Below are 20,195 nucleotides of genomic sequence, written 5' to 3'. Positions count from 1 at the left end.
AATTGCATGCCACGTATACCCACATATCTCATCTATATCTAAATTGTTTTTTTTTTTTTTTTTTTTTTTTTTTGAGTGGACAAAACACCATTAAATGTCCACAATAATGTGTCCCTTCCCATTCTGCTAGGGTTTCCATCCACCTTCTCATGTACCCTTTCAACCTTCAAAAGGGTCAGTATACTTGATCCGGTTGGATCCGATGACCCGACAATATATCTTCCAAAACCCAAAAAGGGCATTTCTCAATTTTCACACATAGCTGAGTGACTTTTCTATAGGGATGTAAACGGATCGGATAGTGCTATATCCACATCGGCATCCGATTAGTTTTTTGACGGATTCGGATAGTGCTAAACAGATACGAACACAGATATGGATCGGATATTTTATCCGTTTACATGTAAATTTAGCTTTTCAGATAGCTATAGCTTATCCGTATCCGCATCTGTTTAGCTTTCGAACAGATTCAGATAGTGCTAAATGGATACGGATACGGATACGGATATGAAAACGGATTTTGGCTATTCATTTACACCCCTACTTTTATATATATATCATGGGAGATGGTTTCCTATACTGCCCGAGTGTAATTTTGGATGAATGAGAAAATTTCTTTTGGAATCTGACAAAAGGGGAAGAAACATTTATAACATATCAATTACTCACATGAACAGTGATATGTGAAGGAATGCGCAATTTCAGTTTTAAATTGGAGTTGTATAAAACTTTTTCCCATATATCATATAATGTATTTATGATAAAGTTAATTACTTATCTTAAATTCTTAATATTTATAATGGAGTTGTTGCTCATATAATTTTTAAAAAAAAATACAATTAACATATTATTACTTGAGATATGTAAGTAATTAATCACCGTAGACTATCCTTGTACAAGCCCTCTACAAAAAAAAAAAAAACCTTGTATAAGCCCACTTACTATATTCTTAATATTAATTTTCAAAGATACGAGAAATTAATATATCTTATTATTTTATGATGTATTTGTTGCTTTTTTCCCCCTCATATATTATATCTTATTATTTTATAATGTAGTTGTTGCTTTTTTTTTCCTCCTCATATATTTCATATATTATTACTAGTTTAGATGTGTATGTAAGTAACTACTGTAGACTACTTACCTTGTACAAGTCCATTAAGTATTATCAAATATACGAGAAAGTATTGTATCTTAATATTTTATATGTAATTTTTGTTATTTTTTTTTTTTTTTTCATATAGTTCACATAGTAGTAGTTTGGATACATAATTCAAAGTTTTAGTAAAATGTCATTATCCTTTTTTTTTTGTTGGTAGAAAGTAAAATGTCATTATCACCATCTTAAAGTTAAGTCATAGCTCTTTTGCCCATGAGAGGGTTTTTGAAAAATGGTTGAAATGTCAATTTTAGATAATTTGGTTTAAACAACTAATAGTTCAAGAGAATAAATTCAAATTAATCATCAAAATAGGGTGATTGATTGGTCCAAATTATACCTTGTTCTTGAACTAAAAAAAAAAAGTGTATAGTACCTACTGCACGAGGCTCCCACCACTACGGGTCTGGGGAGAGTCATATGTATGCAGTCTTACCCCTGCTTTTGCAGAGAAGCTGATTCCATATTTGAATCCGTGACCACTTGGTCACAATGGAGTTACCCGCCTCTAAACTTCATTCTTGAATTGTATTAAAAAAAAAAGAAAAAAAAAAAAATGGCAGTAGTAAGGTAACCTTTGAAGAAAGCTTTAAAATTGATAACCCCATTTATACAAGGATTTATTAAAAATATATTAAACAAATATTATACACAATCCAATTATCTAATAGTCAAATAGTCATAGTTAAATGTTCAAAATGGTAAATATTCGGTGGAGGACTAAAAGGCAGTCAGCTGGACCCAGTCCAACCCGACCCGAAGGGGACAAAGTTTTTGACGTTTTGGACATATTTGTCTGTTTAGATTAGTTGATGACAAAACACAAGCAAAAGTTGAGGTGGTAAAATTAAGAGAGCGAGTGTGAGAGGATGACGGAAGTTTGTGAATGGAAGGTTGTGGAAGAATTTAATGGGTAATAGCGGTGGTTGTTCAAACTTTCAAACTTTCAAACTACAAAACAAAACAAATGGTAGACTATTTTGTAGGCTTGTGGGACTTTTAGGCCAAAATTTACCAAACTTTGGAACTTGGAGAAGAAAGACTGGAGAGATGATTTCAGCTCAATTTAGCCGTTTCCTCTGTTATCCCAACACACACACTGACGGGTGTAAATGGAGAGAGAGAGACAGCACTTGACCGAGCTTACTTATTGTGAGGCTGATGAGTTGGGTAACTTGCAGAGAAGATTGAGGAGGATTTTGAGTGTATAGTATTAGGAGGCCAGAGTCCTCTTTCTCAATAGAGATTTTAATTAGGGTTTAAAACTTTATCTTCTTCATTATTATTATTTTTTTTTCTTTTTTTGTGTCAACAAAGAATTTACTGAATAGGATAACTCTATGTACAGCCTAAATCTTCAGACGTATAAAGTCTTGAAAGCCAAGAAATAGAATGTGTCCATTCTGTCCTACACATGATGGACAACGTTTTCCTAGCTAGGGTATCTGCTATACAATTCGCAGTCCTTGGAATACAAGAGAAACTAATGGATTAGAAAGATGACAAAAGTGATTTAATATCCTGTAGCACAATTGTAACCTCCAATGGTGGGAGTCTTGAGGGATCATTGATCAATGATCAATGATCGATCTCCTTATTATCCAATTAGACTTCTAGGATAGTGAAACCTGATTCCAATGCCTCATAGATTGCACTTCTAATTGCAAGGCATTCCTCTTGGCTTGGAGAAGCAAAATGATGTGGCATTGAGAAAGCTTGAGCAAGGCGTCCCTTATAGTCTCTAAAAACAAAACCCAATCCTCCCTTCGCTTGGTCCTGTAGGATGGCGGCATCATAATTGGCCTTCATAACACCAAAGGGAGGTATCTTCCAATTGTCATGTGTAACATTGGCCATAGGCGCTAGTGGTGAAACATGATTCATGTCTTTGGTTTACATCCACACAAAAAAAAAAAAAGAGAGAGAAAAGGAAGGCCTTTAGGGCCTACTGCTCTTTCCCTCCCTAGGGACCATGATCATCAAACCCATCAATCGGTACATCAGAGGTCAAGAAATGTTGCTCCCCTACAATACTAGGCTCCGCACATCCTTGAGCTAAATGTAGCTAGTATCGTAGACTCTCTTTCTCTTGCTAGACGAGCATGTTCTCCATCAGGAAATGTGAAGAGGCGGAAGTTATGCTAAGGAGTGACTTCCGATCTGCTACTTCAACATGGCAATCTCCTCACTCCGCCAAGGACATTATAATTATTGTTACTAATGTTTTCATTATGATAATATTAAATATAGTACAGGAAAAGCAGCGTACTTGTCTTTGCAAAGCTTGAGTATGGGCGAAAATGATAGTGTCTTGACTGTCGATCATCCGCCGCATATCGTTGTAACGAGTCACATGGACCTGCAAAGGAGCTATATATTTGAATAAATTGGTATTTACAAAACAAAATGTTTGAAAGAAAAGAAGCATGGATACTCACAAAGTCATAAGGGATCGACAACGCCATATCCTTGTCGATGGGAGGGTGGGGAAGCTTAATAGCCTTCCTAGGTTCTCGACCATTAATAGTGGTCCACCCAAGGAAACTAGGAATATGGTCCCTGACATGCGCTAGTGAGAGGAATACCAAAAGAAGGGTCAATAGAAGTGGTGCTCTCTGCTATACTCATAGAGGGCAAGGAGAACGATCTGTCAGAAGACCAGAGGATCGTTTGGGATACTGCACCCAAAAAATGAAAATGTAAAATATGATCAAGGCTTAGAAAAGCACAATTTAAGACTCACTTGCAGACTATCACCAGTCAGGGGCACACATACAGTCTCTCTCATAAGGAGCTCGTGGTAGTTCGCCCTCCGATCTAAGAATTCCTGAGCATTGAGTCCCTCCTTTTGGATGGCCATCTCCTCCTCTAGAAGGCACTTTGGCTCATGCATCAGCTCAGGAGGAGGGTAGGGGCCTATACGGACTAGAGATCCTAACCACTGTCAGTAGACGCGCTCTCCCAAGTACCAGGCATAACCATCTGGGCCCTTGAAAAGAACCCACTTATGAGTCAATTGCAGGGCTTTCTCTTCCTCGCCCATATCTGGGAATGAAACATTCTCAAAGGGATGCCACTAAACCTATAAATCAAAAAATCAAAGGGAAACATTTTTCAAAAGAAAGAAGTACACAAATTGAAGAAGTAAGTAAGAGATGCTTACCGAAGAGAGGTTGAGCTCGTTTAGCTGTCTTGCCATGGCCATAGGGATCTTGATGGTACCCTTCACAGAATTGTCACCTAGAAGTGCGAGGAAAGTAAGTCAAATCATTTACTTTCAATTTTGAAGTTAGGAACCCCAGATGCTCATAGGCCCATGCCTGCACAAAAGAAAAAAAAAAACAAATATCAAGACAAGTCAAAAGAAAAAAGAAAGACAAGGTAGGATGAAAAAGAACATACCTGGATAACAAAGGTTGGACCATATAGGTTCAAGAAACTGATGGGAATGATATCCATCATCCTCAGAGAGTGAGCGTATGCAGTCCCAGCCCAGCCATACTCTTGGACACGCTCGAAGAATGTGAAGAAGCGGACAAATTCCGTTGGCATCTCTCCCAACAAGTTGCAAAAACATAATTAGCCTATCATGTAGAATAAAAAATTCCGAGCTGATTGATTGAGCTTCACTGGCGGAGAAGCATTGGTTACCATCTGATGCTCCCAATGCTTTCTCAAGGTAGTAAGAGAAATGAGTTTGTCCTTGACTGGCATGTCAATCAGATCCTCAATACTCTTGGAATCGGGGGGAAACTCTACCTCTCCTAGAATGGGCGAAATGCCTCCAAACTTAAGCCCAGTCAGCCGTTAGGGCATGGAAACATAGGGGAGTAATGGTCATCTCCCTCGTGACCAGGTGGAAAGTGTGGATCCCGGGCCACCAAGATTTAGATAGAAGACGCACGACAGTCGGATCTATGTCAAGAGCATCCAAAGAGGCTGCGTACTCAAAACCGGCCCTTTCAATACTGTCTTTGACCTTGAAATAGAGAGTTTTGTACCAACATTGTACCAATTTAGGGAATCCGTACCTTTTATATTTAAGTGGGGCCTAACAAAGAAAAATGAAAGTGATAGGTTATGGGACCACCAGTAGAAAGCAGTATAAATGCAATTTTTTACAAAAGTAAGGGCATGAAAATTTGGATCATGGGATCATCGTTGAAGGCAACATATACATGCAAGGGCATGACAATTTGGATCATGGGATCATCGTTGAAGGCAATATATATATGTAACTTTCTAAAAAGTGAGGGCATGATAATTTAGATCATGGGATTATCATTAAAGAATCACAGGTGCATGCACTTTAAAGGAAAGTAGGGCTTACCTCATCTTCAACAATATGGCTACAAATATAACGGCTGGAGTGCTGAAGAATGCTCCCATGGTACTAATCCGCTTTCTCCTAAGGGTGCTTGTGTAAGATACTTTTCTAATTTCTTATTGGTTGGTCCAATTGACCAAGTATCCCAATGTTCATGTTAGTTACATTTTGGATGCTTAGTTTTCAATTTGTTAGGGAATTCCTATTTGTTAGGGATTAACATGTTATGGGATAAACCACTCTCCTACTATCTGTTAATATCTAATCGTTATGAGAGGCTAGATATTAACTATATAATAGGAAGACTTAGCTCCCCTCTCTACCTCAGTACGCACACTCATCCCCATTGACGAGTGAGCATACAGCTAAGGCAAGGAAGAGAAACCTAGCTCCATTAAAGTCTTAGGAACGTCAAACAACGACATCAATGGCTTCAGGCAGCTCCGCTGGAATTAACGGATCGTTGGTGAATAGTACTTAGTCTTTTCCTCGTTGATATTTGTGATTCATGAATGCTAGGCAAGATCTTGTTTACATGTGTGTATAGAAGGGAATTAATTCCTACAATTGGTATTAGAGCCATATTTTTGCCTTATGCATTCTTAATTCCATCATGGTGTTCTTGGTACTTTTAACCCGTAGAGACTTGCATAATTTTTATTAAAAAAAAAAAAAGGTTTCTAGGCAGCTAAGGCTGCCATTAAACCAGCAAAGGGGCCAATGGCAAAACCTTTGCAGGTAATTTTTTTTTTCAAAAAAAAGGAGCGTGTTGTAAGCCTTGGGCACTGTAGACACCTGATTTTTACCACCCCCCGGTGATGATTATATGCGGAGTACCGATAATTTTTGTCTCAGACATAAAAAATAATAAAAATAAATATATAAAATAGATTGTCCAGGTCTCGGCACATGAGGTGACCCAGAGATGCAAATCCATTTTAGGGTCATGGACCCTGAGGGGGTGCTACATGACACTTGGCCCATATCTTGAACTAAAATACCTAAGCCTAAGGAACTAAAGCCGTAGGCTTGGCCCATAAAGTTCTACTGGGCCAAGCCCATAAGTATCATTGATGACTTAATTTAGGAGGGGCAAAAAGAAAAAAATAAAAAGGAGAAAGAAATTCCTAAAATAAAAAAGGGAGGGTAAAACAAGGAAAATTTTTTAAAAAAGAGGAACCGAAGATGGGATTCCATCTAAGACTAAAATGGGAAAGAAACAAAAAGAAACCTAGAAAACCTTTTAAAAAATGAAGAACCTAAGATGGGATTTTATCTAACGCTAAAATGGAAAAGAAACAAAAGAAACCTAGACCTAAAATGGGAAAGGGGTATAAAGGGAAAATACCTAAAACCCTAAAAGAGGATGGGGGTGATTTAAAAAGAAAGGGTGAGATATTTTGGGGGGTCGTCATTCTAAAGTGGAAGGGAATTCCAAAAAAGAGTAAAAAAGAAGAAGGGAGAAAACAGAGTGAGAAAAAAAAGGAGAAAAGAAAGGGAAAGAGAGAAGAAAGGTTTAAAAAATGGGAACGAAGTCTACTGAGAAAGATGGGTCGGAACTCCTCTGAGTCCGGGAGAGATAATATCGTTGGTGATGTCGGTTCATGAGTTGCAGTCCTCAATCGGCCTTACTAGCTCCTTCTTCTTCCTTTATCTCCATGTAAAAGTTCATTCTCATAAAACCCCAGTAACCGAAACCTCCCGTTACCTCCTTTCATTACCTGAACCGAACCCATTCACCCTCTTCTATTTTGTTCATATAACCCAAAACCCCAATCTACAACTCCCCACTTTCCCCACTTTCCTTTATTCTTTTCCATCCACTGAAACCTATTTCCCATTTCTAGTCTCCACTGAACCCACCTCTCCATCTTCCATTCCCATTTTTGATTTTCTTCCATATCAGACCCCCACTGTCTCACCTTCTTCCCTAACACCCCCCCCCCCCATTTAAATCTTTTGTCTCTTTATCTCATTTTCTTCCACTCGCCTAAAACCATTTATCTTTCTTCCCATTAATCACAATCGACCCATGGTTTTCTTCTACACTTCCTCCTTCTTCTATTTTTATTTTCTATTTAGTTTCTTTTAGACAACCCATATCTGATTTACTTCCACTGACCTATCTCATTTTTTATTTTTCTTTTGATCTCTGTTCTTCCTTTTCATCAACTCCACCTCCAATGGCAGAGTCTTACGAATCCATTTAAGGAATTCTTCACCTCAGCAGCAGCAAGTGACCAATACAATAGCGATTCTCCTAAAGTTAAAGTGATTAGGATTCTGGATTGCACCACATCGGAGATCCTGGCATCTCTTCTGATATTGGCGAACCAAATGGTGAAGCACATGAACCAGATTATCGATGGAGCGGAGCAAGCTGCAGTCCCTTTTCTTGATTTTTATTATTATTTCGTTTCATTCAGTTTTTGTAATGGTCTGTAATTAAATCCCTTCCCCATCTTAGCTCCCGGTTTGTAATAATTGCCCATCCCTGGATTCGAGTTCACTTCCGATTGTGCCGTGGAGTCACACGAAGACCCTCAGGTAAATTTTTGTCTCTATTTTATTTTGCTCTATTTTATTCTAATTCATATGTGCAATTTATCCCCATTGCCCTGTTTCATTTCCTTTATTGTTGCTCGTTCTTGAATCCATGAATTGTTGTTATTTGCTGATATGCCATGCCCCCACCCTTGTTAACCTCTTGGTAAGACTATTTTTTAGTTTCAGCCATGACCATAATCTCTTGCTTCTGATTTTCTCTTTCATATGTAATGTGCTATCTATTTCCTAAATCTATTTTGTTGATTCTGACTATGATTTGTGAATGGTGGTGTGTTCCCTTGATTGGGTTTTGTTTGAATCCCCGTGGTGATCATCTCCCTTATGGCTGGGCCTTGATTCGTGATTTTTTGTGGTTGTTTGAATACCAAACCATCTCATTTATGACCAACAGACTTTGTGTTATTTAAACCCAAATATTTGGGCTGGGGACCACAATCTATAGCTATTTTCATTTGGAAGGGTTTTGATTAGATTTGGGCACTTGGCCTGCTCTAAATGTATATAATTTAATGAAGGAGAGGCTGGTTACCAATTTTGACTCATTGGTTAGAATTATCTAAGCTATCAAAGTAGTTTGTCGGTCTAGGGCTTTGGGTTTTGTGAGTTAATATTTGAATTGGATTGTGTTTCGTGGGCTGGGCTTAAGTTGCATTTGATACTTAATTGGTTTTGGCTGATTAGGTCCAGGTTTCAATTCGTTGTGGGCTTGATCAAACTTTATTCCAGATTTGGAATTGGGTTTTAGATCATTAAGATCGTGGGTTTAGTTTGGACCCAATGATTTGGGCCCAGTTAATTTCTACTTTGGTTTAGGTCGGTTGAATCATAGCCCATTGCTAAACTAGCTTAGAATAAATGTTTGGTTTTGGCTATAATGATATGGGATGGAATCGGTCCACTTGGTTTCATCTTTGGGTTCTAACACAAAGACATTTTAAAATTGGACCATTTGCTTAGACTTGACGTTTGAGTCTATTTGTGGTCGGGCCCATGTTTGATAAAATTTAAATGGGAGTTTTGGGCCAAACCTGGTTTGTCTTTTAATCCTTGGCCCACATCGGATTGACTCATATAAACCCCATGGGTATGGGATTTAGAACGTGTGCGAAGAAGTGAGGTTGCCCACCAGTGACCCAAGTTGAAATACGTTGCATGTTGGGATCTCGTGGGACGTAGATGTGTAGGACGGGATTTGGGCTAGCCCGTCATCTATCCCATAGTTGCTTAGCAATTCTTTTGTTGCTTACTTAACATATGTAGGATAAGTAGATTTGCTTCAATTTTGTGAATTCCATGCATGTTATGTCTACTAAAATTAGAATAGTTTAACTATATATTTCATATGCTAATGTGATTAGACTGTATGTGCTCACCATGCTTAATTAGCTAATTGTTTGTTATGTTGAATTAATCATTTCAAGCACCTTAGGGTAGAATAACGTAGTAATTTGGTGTAGGGTTACCCATTCTGTACATAGATACCTAGTCTTAGGTGCCCAGTTTTAGGATGACCTGGATGTAGACTAATTAGTTTTAGGGTTGAAAGCAAAATTTATCCAAACAAATGGTCAAAGAAAGATGACCAGCTTTGGCCAAGAGGACTGGGTGCTTAACACCTTCCCAATCTGTAACTTGACACTTACCCAATGACCTGGGTGGACCTCAGCCTTTATCCATTGAGTCATTAGTCTCTTCCCGTCAATGGGAGAAATCTGTGGGTCCTAGACCCTTATCTAGGTGATGGCTCTAGTATTACCTGTTCATCCTCTTAGGAGGATCGAGGTATAGAACTAGAGTTAACCAGCAAGATCCGATTCGCATAAGAATGAAAAACCCCCTGTCGGGGATGTGGATTTTCGAAATCCGTGGTTCTTACAAACACCTGTAACTTATTTAAAAAAAAAAATTTTAGGCAGCCAAGGCTACCATCAATCGGCTGCCATAACCGAGTTAAAAAAAAAAGGGGCAGCCAAGGCTACCATCAAGTGGCAGCCTTAACTGTGATAACCTGTATATTAAAAAAAAAAAAAAAAAACCTACAAGTCTAACTGAATGAAGAAGTAAAGGAAAATTATTACTTTTATTATTTTATTATTCTTTTTTTGGGTTGTTTTTTCGGTGATTGGACAACGACATAAAGGCTGCCGGAGTCATATTGTCCTTCGCAAGAGTTTTCGGAGGCCAAAGCATCTTGGGTGAGGCCACAAACGATGGCTGAAAACTTGGACATAAACCTTGCGTTTCTGTTTGTGAAACCTTAAGGTTGAAGATGAGGATATGGTTGTGATTATTTTATTTTATTTGGGACCTTTAGGTCCATTAAGCTTTAAGCTATTTAAATGAATATCTGATGGGCCATTCATTATGGAGCTCTTTATGTTTTAAAGCCCATATTGGGCTATTTATTTATATTTTTACTTATAGCTCGTATTGGGCCTTAGCCCATTAGCCCATTTAGATATGACATTGAAAACCAATGATTTGGTTCATTAAGAACCAAATCGGCCGAACTAGACCGAACCAAACCAATCAAAGCGAACCGATCTGAGTTGGTCTGGCTGGTTCGGGTTTTGTTTTGCCTATGTACCCGACCTAGTAACTCGTACTTTTAACCCGTCGGGTTGCCGGTCGACCAGTTGGATTTTGGTTGCCGCTGGCAGGAATTTTTTACGTTGACCAATAGTTGACCGACAAAACATAATTTAAAACAAAAATAGAAACAGAAATAAAAGAAGAAATTGGTTTACATTTATTTTTTTATTCTGATTCCTATTTATGATTTCTGTTTATTAAAGTATTCTGTTTATGAATTCTATTTCTGTTTAAAGAAATCAATTTGTCTCTGTTTATTCTGATTTCTATTTATGCCTGATGAAATCAGAGTTCTATGTGGTATGTATAGTATATATACACAAGTCCAGTAGTTAAACTTTATATCCAACTACAGTAAAGTCTATTTACACAAAGAGTAACTATATACAACAAAAGATTGAAGCCTGATCCATCAAGCCACATCACAGGGATGTGCAACAACACAAGAAGGATCATGCTTTTGGGGTTCCAACACCTCATAATCACCATCAATAGCAACTCCTGGGTTAACATTTTTCCCCCACTGAAATATCGCCACCTGCAAAATCGTTTAAAAAGGGAAAATTCCACGAGGGTGACCTCCACTGAGCCCAATGAATGAAAATAGACCACACAAGCAAATGCATTAAATATGAATCCTAAATGTGAGATTTAATTCTGTCTTTTAACTACCTAATAATAAAGACTAAATCACTAGGTAAGAATGTACTACTACAGTCCTCAATACATGTATTCCTGGTGTGAGCTTCTATCCTTTTTCGCAATACACCCATTGATTGTCGGGAAAGCCAGTCGGTTCCAACATCCTTTCCCAAGGTCAACCCGACTAATCTTCTATGTTACCACTATGCTACCACCAACCATATTGACTGATGGGACAATCAACACCACTAGTCCTAATGACCTGATGAGCAATAGCCCTACAGGACATTGGCCTCACACAATTGTGGTATCCAACACCTTAACACCTGTTGGCAAGGGTTCGTAGTATGGGTTATGTTATTATCTAGCTACATGCATTTCTACATAACATAGTGTGAAATGCATAGTGCTCCTACATCCCATACTACGGCATACCATGCCCTTCACTTTCAAGCTAGCTATGACATCTATTCTATCTCAATTTTCATTCAAGATATCCGATATATAACTTAAATTTAGCATCACTATTCCAACATGTTTGGGAATTTTATCCTATCTCCATAATTGTTTTGATGATAACAAACATATTGGGCAAGGTCTTGTGTGTCAATATGTCAACAGGGTTGATGTCAAAGATTTAGAAGACATAAAGCACAAAATAAAGATTTTCGGGATAAAGCCTTGAAGATCAAGATCTCAAAGGCATGCGAAGCTTCTCAAGAAAGAAGATCTTGAATATTGAAAGATCTTTTGAAGATAGAAGAACATCATTTGAAGAAAAGTCAAGACCCTCATCAAGATGCTCGTGCGCACATACATAGATACACATATTGTATACTTGTAAATACATTTGCATAAAATAAATGAAAGTGCACATGCATCATTTAGAGACTTTAGGAGGTTATAATTAAACTCCCTTTGACCTCAAAATAAGCTGGAATCAGTTGGAGAAAGTTCTGAAGAAGTCCCCACAGTCAAACTGGCTGAAACAGTCAAGACAGGGGTCCGAACTGCGATCCGATCGATAGGATCACAGGGTATGTATCGACCGGGTGAAACAATAGCATCACTGGTACGTTCTAAAAAATGAGTCGATCGACCGGATCAAGTGGGACGATGATCCAGTCGATCGGATGGGTTAAAAATAGACCAGCTAGAATATATTTTACACATGTTCTAAAGGTCATTAATGAACCTATAAATAGAGAACATGTCAGACCTTTTCATCTATCCACTACAGTCCAAAATACAACTTTTGTGAATGGTGAAAAAGTCAATTCATGCTCTAATCATTGAAATTCTTTTATCCGCATCAAGATCATTCAAAGATTGACTTCAAAGCTCAAAAGACCTTCACATGCTTGCATTCTAAAGAGAAGTCTTAAAGAAGGTCATCATCATAAAGCATTCATTCTTCATCATTTGACACTTGCAAGGACTACACATCACACTTGTTGTCTAGGTAATCTTTACCTTTATTGTTTTGTATTTGTTTATGCTTTTGAGTTTACAAAGCATTGTTGCATTAGCCTAGACTATACTTAGGCATCGCAAAGATTCTCTTATCCTCAAAAGATTCGAATTTTCATATACTTAAAAGATTAGAATCCTCTTATTCTAGAAAAAGATTATAAATGTGTTCTTCCCACCTACTGTACTGAAAGGAAGAAACTAGTGAAATTCTCTCAAGGTTGAGAGGAGTGGATGTAGGCTGGTTTAGCCGATCCACTATAATTCTTGTGTGTCTTCTATTTGAGCATTTATCTTTCTTTATCTTGTCTTAATTCAAAAAAATTTTAAAAAGGGCAATATTTCACTAGTGATAATCTATTCACCTCCTCTAAGTTTTTCCATACAACACTCCATAAACCAGTAAAAGAAAGAAAATATAATATACTTTCATAAGAAGTATAAATTTTTAGAACAACAATTTAAGGAATGAAAGATAAACATGTAAGCATAAGTACAATATGCATTCTTAGAAAGATTATAGACTTTCAAATAAACAATTAAATGAAGGAAAGATAAACAAGTCCATATATGACAGAATTTAATTATAAGACTTTATTTGTGTTCTTCATGCATGAATGACAAGCAAGGAAAACTCAAACAAAACATTCCTTAAAATAAAATCAATATCTATTCCACTCACCATATTGTGAAATTATCCAAGCTAGGGTTCAAATATGAATCCCTTGTTAAGTCTCACCGAGTAAGTGTTCCTTTTCTAGTTTAGTTGTGTCACACCCCAACCCCCATCCTAGGGTTTTGGTATGACTAGGATGCTTAGCAATATCATAAACTATCGTCAGGATCTTGATGCAGTGGCTCGAATCACAGTCAACTCAATACAACTCATGTATATCAGAGTGTGGGAAGAAATATATTTACAATAAAAGTAAATATAAATATAAAAGTGCAGAAGCGTTTACAATAATAAAAGAGTTTAAAAGTCTAAGTGATAGACAATTAATATATTACATCTTTTCTCAAGAGATTAACTAAAACTAAGAATAACAGTAATATTAAAGAGTTTATACCATACAAATGAAAAAACTTGAAAAGAATAAAGAAATAAGTGTCTTGATCCAAGTGTCCCAGTGGCACAGTCATCAACATCTAATCAACATCATAGATCGAAGTCACCGACTGCACGTCAGCAACACCGAGCAAAATATATCTAAGAGAAAAAGCCACAGAGATTTTCAACAAAACATCACCTGCAATACATCTCAAAAGGTTGCGCAAAAAGGGGTAAGCTCCACTAAGCCCAGTGAGGGGATGGGGAACATACAAACAATAACACATAGTCTATGATGCATGAATTAATTAACAATATTAGCCACCTAGCAAACATGTCTAAGTCACTAGGTTCTTGCTTCTGCAACAACTCGGGAAACATCACAGATCACTTATCTTATCACCGCGATGCAACCTCAATTATTACCTTGGGGCCGGCATCGATCGAAGTCACTTACCACCCAGAGGCAAACCCCGATAACCAATTGTCATCCCTGACCTGGCCTCTTATCACTCCTCAGGCACATAAGGAGCCTTGGTTACCCAACACCTAAACCCTATTGGTAAGGGTCGTAGCAAGGGGTGCACAACCCTAACCGAATACTATATGAACAATCGTATCGAGAGGTATTTCGGATGCATCAACGTCCTATACCATCTAGTACCTGAGTACCAGCACGACACGATGGATGATAAACCATATAACAGCACTAATCGTATGATGCAATACGATATTATCGTATCGAGGGGTATTCTGGGTGCATCAACGTCCCATACCATCTATCACCTGGGTATCAGCACAACTCGACGCATGACGGACCAATTATAAACATGATGAAGACATTAACAAGCCACATTCATAACGTATACATTCACAATTTTCACAAACATGGTTATAATAATGCAAGAATGAGTATGCATGAGAAATGGCATACAAGCATAACATAATGTAAAATACTCTCAAATTAAATAAAATCCACACCCACTCACCTATTAGTTCGAGATTCGTTTGCTAGGGTTCGTCATCGATCAACGTATGATAAGCCTCATCATAAGAGTAATGTTGCCTAAAGAAGCGTGACAAAACAAGTTAGGTAAGGTAGGAGGGTCCCAAAGGGTCTCCAAAGGTTAAGCTTTAAGCAAGGAAAATAAAGTCCAAGTAGACTCTTGAGTGGAGGCACAATGCCTAGGTCTAACCGGGGAAAAATACTCTAAAAACCCAAGACTAGACTCTTAAGTGGATTCTGGTCTGGGTCCACCTACAAACAGAGAAGGAGTGGACTCTTGTTGTGGTTTCTGGCCTGGGTCCACCACTAGGTCCACCTGTAAACAGAATAGGGGTGGATTCTTATAGTGGTTTCTGGCTTGGGTCCACCATTGGGTCCACCTCTCTGTTGAATTGGGCTTCCTAACTCGATTTCACTCGGGTTTTAGTCCGCAAGGACTTGGGGAAAAGGTCTTTAAACCACCTAGGGTTATAATACCCTACCCTTATCAAGGGGTTGCTGGGTTCAATGAATAAATCATTTCAAATGATTCAAATCTAGGCTTCCTCCATTAAAAACCCTAAATCTAAGAAATAGATACCAATAAAAGGTGAAGAGAGGTTTTAGAGGTGAAGCCCCTAATAAGGTAAGATACCCAATCCATAAACATCCTTGGGTTCCAAGTGGAACCCTAGGTCAAAACCCCAAACCTCAACGGCTCCTTTCCCAAACCCAAAAGAAATAAAGAAGAGAGAAAGAGAGAGAGAGAGAGAGACTCAAGGACCTACTTGAGCCAAGACAACAAGACACCAAGGTTGAGCTCCATGAGCCCTAGCCTTCCTCCAAACTTCTTCCTTCTCTTTCCTCCTTCCTCTCCTTTCCTTCCTCTCTTTACTCCAACGATTTAGGTAGGTTAGAGAAGTTATGACCATTAAATGGTCATGACCCCTATTTATAGTTGGCTTTAAGTAAGGGCATGTTTGGTTTGACCACATGACCCCAAAACCCCTTTTTGGTCTCAAGTGGGTCCTTAGGCACACTTTTAAGGCCTAACATAAATATAAAAGAAGCAGGTGGGGCCCACCATGTCTGGGGACACAACGATAAAATTCGAGAGATGGGACAAGTAGGTCCCCATAAGACTCTACCCAAAATTAAGTCTTACAGCATGGGTAGATTCACCCCTATGAATCCAGTCCAGGGTCCAGCCCTGCTGTAAAAGGGTAAACCAAGGGCAATAATCCCTTGGCTTTGGCCCACCTTTCTAGGGTTACGAAGGGAGCACGTACACATGATATTTAAGGATTAAATGCTCACTTTCATACGGTCACATCACCCATCTGGTCAAAATTTCACCTTTTTATTCCAGTTATCCCCTGGACTGCCATGGCCCAAGGTCACAGGTGTTGACCGTTGGCAGCATTGTAATATCTATCAATGAAAGTTCAACGTGGCCCGAAGAATTAGGGAGTAGTTTGGGTGCGGGTATAACATTCCCCCAATCTTATAAGAAATTTCGTCCTCGAAAAGAGAGGGATACCTCATCCACAATTGTACATAAGATGAGTCATAAAAGGTGAGGGAAACAATAAGGAGAACGAGCCCGTAAAATGGGCCAAAACATAGGTGTTGGCCTAATCGTATTCTCGATCAGATCTTCCTGGAATATGATACGATCGAAGATCCAACAAATTTTTGGCTAAAACCCTAATTCCGAATTTGAAGTTTTCACTTTCCAAACCCAATTTTCAACCTTATAAATTTTTTTTGATTTTACTATTTTGGGTTTATTTCCAATTCTGTTTGTTCATACATGTAATGGATTAGGTCCGTGTTTTTCTCTCTTTTAAATCCATTTGCATCTAACATGTTAATGTATGCTTTATATTTGATTTAGAAAAAAAAAAATCCAAGTTATTACATCAAGTTTGAGATAAAAAATTTATAATCCTAAGATGTAGAAAATTCTGTTGTCATGCTTTGTTTATTTATTAAGACATTGTTTGTAGTTATGTCCCGATTTAGTTGTATTATGGAGGCCTGGTTTAGCACTTCACTCACGGACTTTGCCCTTCCAAACCATCAATCTAAGTCAAATTTGGGATACCCCCAACCTTACATGGATTCTCATTCTCTACCCGAATTAGACATGGTCTTGTGTTTTCTTCCATCAATTATAGCCATTGTAAGCATTCCCTTTGATTTTTAAGCATTTCAAACTATGGTCTCAACTTGAGGTCGAGAACTAAATTCCTTGGTTTGCAAAATTTCTTATTGTTGAACTTTATCTGCTATTGGTGCATTGTTTATGATTAAATCTTGATCTATTTGCTCTATGTGTGGTTTGTATAGCATTGACTCCATGTTCCTTGGCATGCTTATTAAGGGTTTCAAACAATTTTGGGGGAAAACCCCCTACTCTAGGTCAAATCTCTCATAATCTTTGCATTTTACTTAAACAATCAAACACAAGTGACATCAATCCTGTCATTAGAGATTGGTATATACTACCTAGATCACACACTCCCTGTTTTTAACGTTTACGCCAAGCAAAATCCAAGTTTTGTTAAAGTTCCTAGCATGTTTTACATTAAATTTTAATTCCTTACTTGGCCTACTCTGTTTTTGTTAATCATAACTCATTCGAAGCATAGCATGGCATCATAATTTTAGATTAGTGTTGACTTTGACCATTACCAAATCAATCTCATCTTCCTTATCTTCTTAAGTGTTTTCTACTTATGATTCAAGGATTTCACCTCTAAATTTACTTCTTTTATTTTTTAAATGGACTTAGAGATTTTGCACATAGGGCTTTTAGTTTTATTTATATGCCTTACTAGGATTTTAGCATCTAAACATGCAAGTTTCATTTGTTCTCTCTATTTATGTCCTTCTTATTGTTATAACAGTGTACCATGTTCGATACATAAAATAGCATTAGAACTTTATATATATGATTCCATTTGGTCATAGTATACATATTTTTCTTTTTAACAAAATTTTGTAGGTCTTACCCCTTTGTAGTTTAAGGATTAAATCCTCGACTTTGCTGTATTTTATGAAAAGATAGAGGAATTAGGCACTTGGGTTTGTATGGCATAGGTCTATACTACTTTTCTTACAAGGATTTTACTCTGAAGACTTTCACTTCTGATTCTCCAACACCTAACTCAACTTTATAATGAATTGAAATATTGATGGAATCCCTACTGTTCGCTCCCAATAACGGAGGAGACATTCGGTGATCCATTACTCGACTCATATCCATTGTTAAGTAAAGTTTTGTCAAATCCTTCAGTTCTAGTTTTCATACTCTTACCCACATAAGACTATAAAATCAACACCCGACACAATACCATACACCAATTAAGCTTTTGGATCAAAAAGTTCTATCCATCGGTTTGCGGGTGTATAACTTTATCGAAACTCAACTATGTGCGTACATAGCACAAAAGAAAAAGGTAAAACCTCCTCTCCAACCACTATACTAAGTAACAAGCCCTTCGGTGAGTCCCTCATCGACAGTCAGACTAAGTACCAAGTGATTCTGAGCAACCTCAGTCGGGGATTAAAAGAATGCAGCCCCAAAAAGACAACGCATGCATAGGTCATAGGTATAGATAAGGTACCTGTTACGGTGTCTGGTGTTGACTCTGTCTTCTCTATAGTCAAGGTGAAAAGCTACCTTGGGACCTACCATCCTATTATGGCTGCTCGGGATCTGTGACATGTGGATCTGGCACATACTTGACTCCACAATATGGGCAAACTCTGGCTGTATTCCCCAGCTGATTGCAGTTGTAATACCGGAAGTTTGGCCTAGATGACTGAGGTGTAACTGTGAATTGTGCTATTTGGTCAGGTTGGTTTGCATCCTTTCTACCAAAGCTTGTTGGAGTCGAATCAGGATAAGGTCCTCTGAGAGCCTTACTAGGTGTATCAGACTCTTGTGAGGTCATAGGTTTCTTCTTAGATCCTTGTGTTTAAGGTGGCGGTACAGGTTGATCCTGAGGTGCATCGCTTGTAGATGGTGCATCAGCTACAAAGGAATCCACTGGCACGATCTGCCTCTGTTGTGCTGATTGGATTTGTGCGTTCACGCTGGCTATGGACTCTTGTTGTTGCCCTCTCATGGGTGTCAACATATCCTCCATATACTTGCCTTGTTGTTGTTGAAAACTTCTTAGCATATCGTTAATTATGAAGACAACCTCATCACTAGTGAGGGGAGGTTGAGCATCAGGTGCAAGAGGTGGTACGTGTGTAGGAAGCATTGGTTGCCTTTCTCCTTCCTACATTATCTCTTGGAATTGGGCATTCATGGTTTGTATGAAGGCCCGCTGTTCCTGTTTCATGACTCGCAACATACTCCCCAGTATTGCCATCACGTCTGCATTGTTTTAGGAAGGAAGGGAGAGTGGACAGCCATGTCTGAGGCATTTGAGGCCTCATTATGAGGAGAGGAGAAATTCTCATCTGAACGGGTGCGGACCATTACAAATACTTGTTCAAGATTCTCAACCCATCGCGCACATTTAGTAGGTTTCATAGCGTGAAAGAGAAATCCAAGTCTATAGAGTCCTCATATATATACATATGCGATAAATCAAAAGTAGTAAGGGAAGTCATAAGGAAGGAGTACTAGAATCTAGAGATGATTTGGCAGTGACAGTGACATGGAGCTAGGCTTAGGGTCCATGACCCACCTTTATTATGTTTTATGCTCTTTACATTTATTAGTTTAAGTTGTAATAGTTTATTTACTTCCTTCAATGTAAGAATAACAAGAAAACTAGCTGAATTTTTGAGAAGTCAACCTTTGTGAACGTCAATAAGGGAGGTCTATGTAATCAAAGCTAAATCTAGGAATGGAACACTAATTCATCAATACTGTGCCATATTATTCTTGTTTTATTATTGATGTTATCGGCTTTCATGCCTATCTAGTCTTCTGCCTAGGTTTTGTTATACAATATCGTTGTCTTGCAAGTCATTTAATTAAAACTTATTTGTGTAGGGTAAATCGATATTCCGCTCGACTGTGATTCCAAGTGCAGAGCATCACGCTCTGATACCATGTTGTCACACCCCAACCCCCACCTAGAGTTTTGGTATGACTAGGATGCTTACCAACATCCTAAACTACCGCTAGGATCTCGATGCAGTGGCTCGATTCACAGTCAATTCAATACAACTCATATGTACATCAGAGTGCGGGAAGAAATACATTTACAATAAAAATAAATGTAGATACAAAAGTGCAGAAGCGTTTATAATAATAAAAAAATTCAAAAGTCTAAGTGATAGACAATTAATATATTACATCTTTTCTTAAGAGATTAACTAAAACTAAGAACAATAGTAATATTAAAGAGTTTATACCATACAAATGAGAAAA

Source organism: Telopea speciosissima, chromosome 8 (assembly GCF_018873765.1).
Source record: "Telopea speciosissima isolate NSW1024214 ecotype Mountain lineage chromosome 8, Tspe_v1, whole genome shotgun sequence".
Lineage (NCBI taxonomy): Eukaryota > Viridiplantae > Streptophyta > Magnoliopsida > Proteales > Proteaceae > Telopea > Telopea speciosissima.
This window is presented reverse-complemented; position numbering follows the sequence as displayed.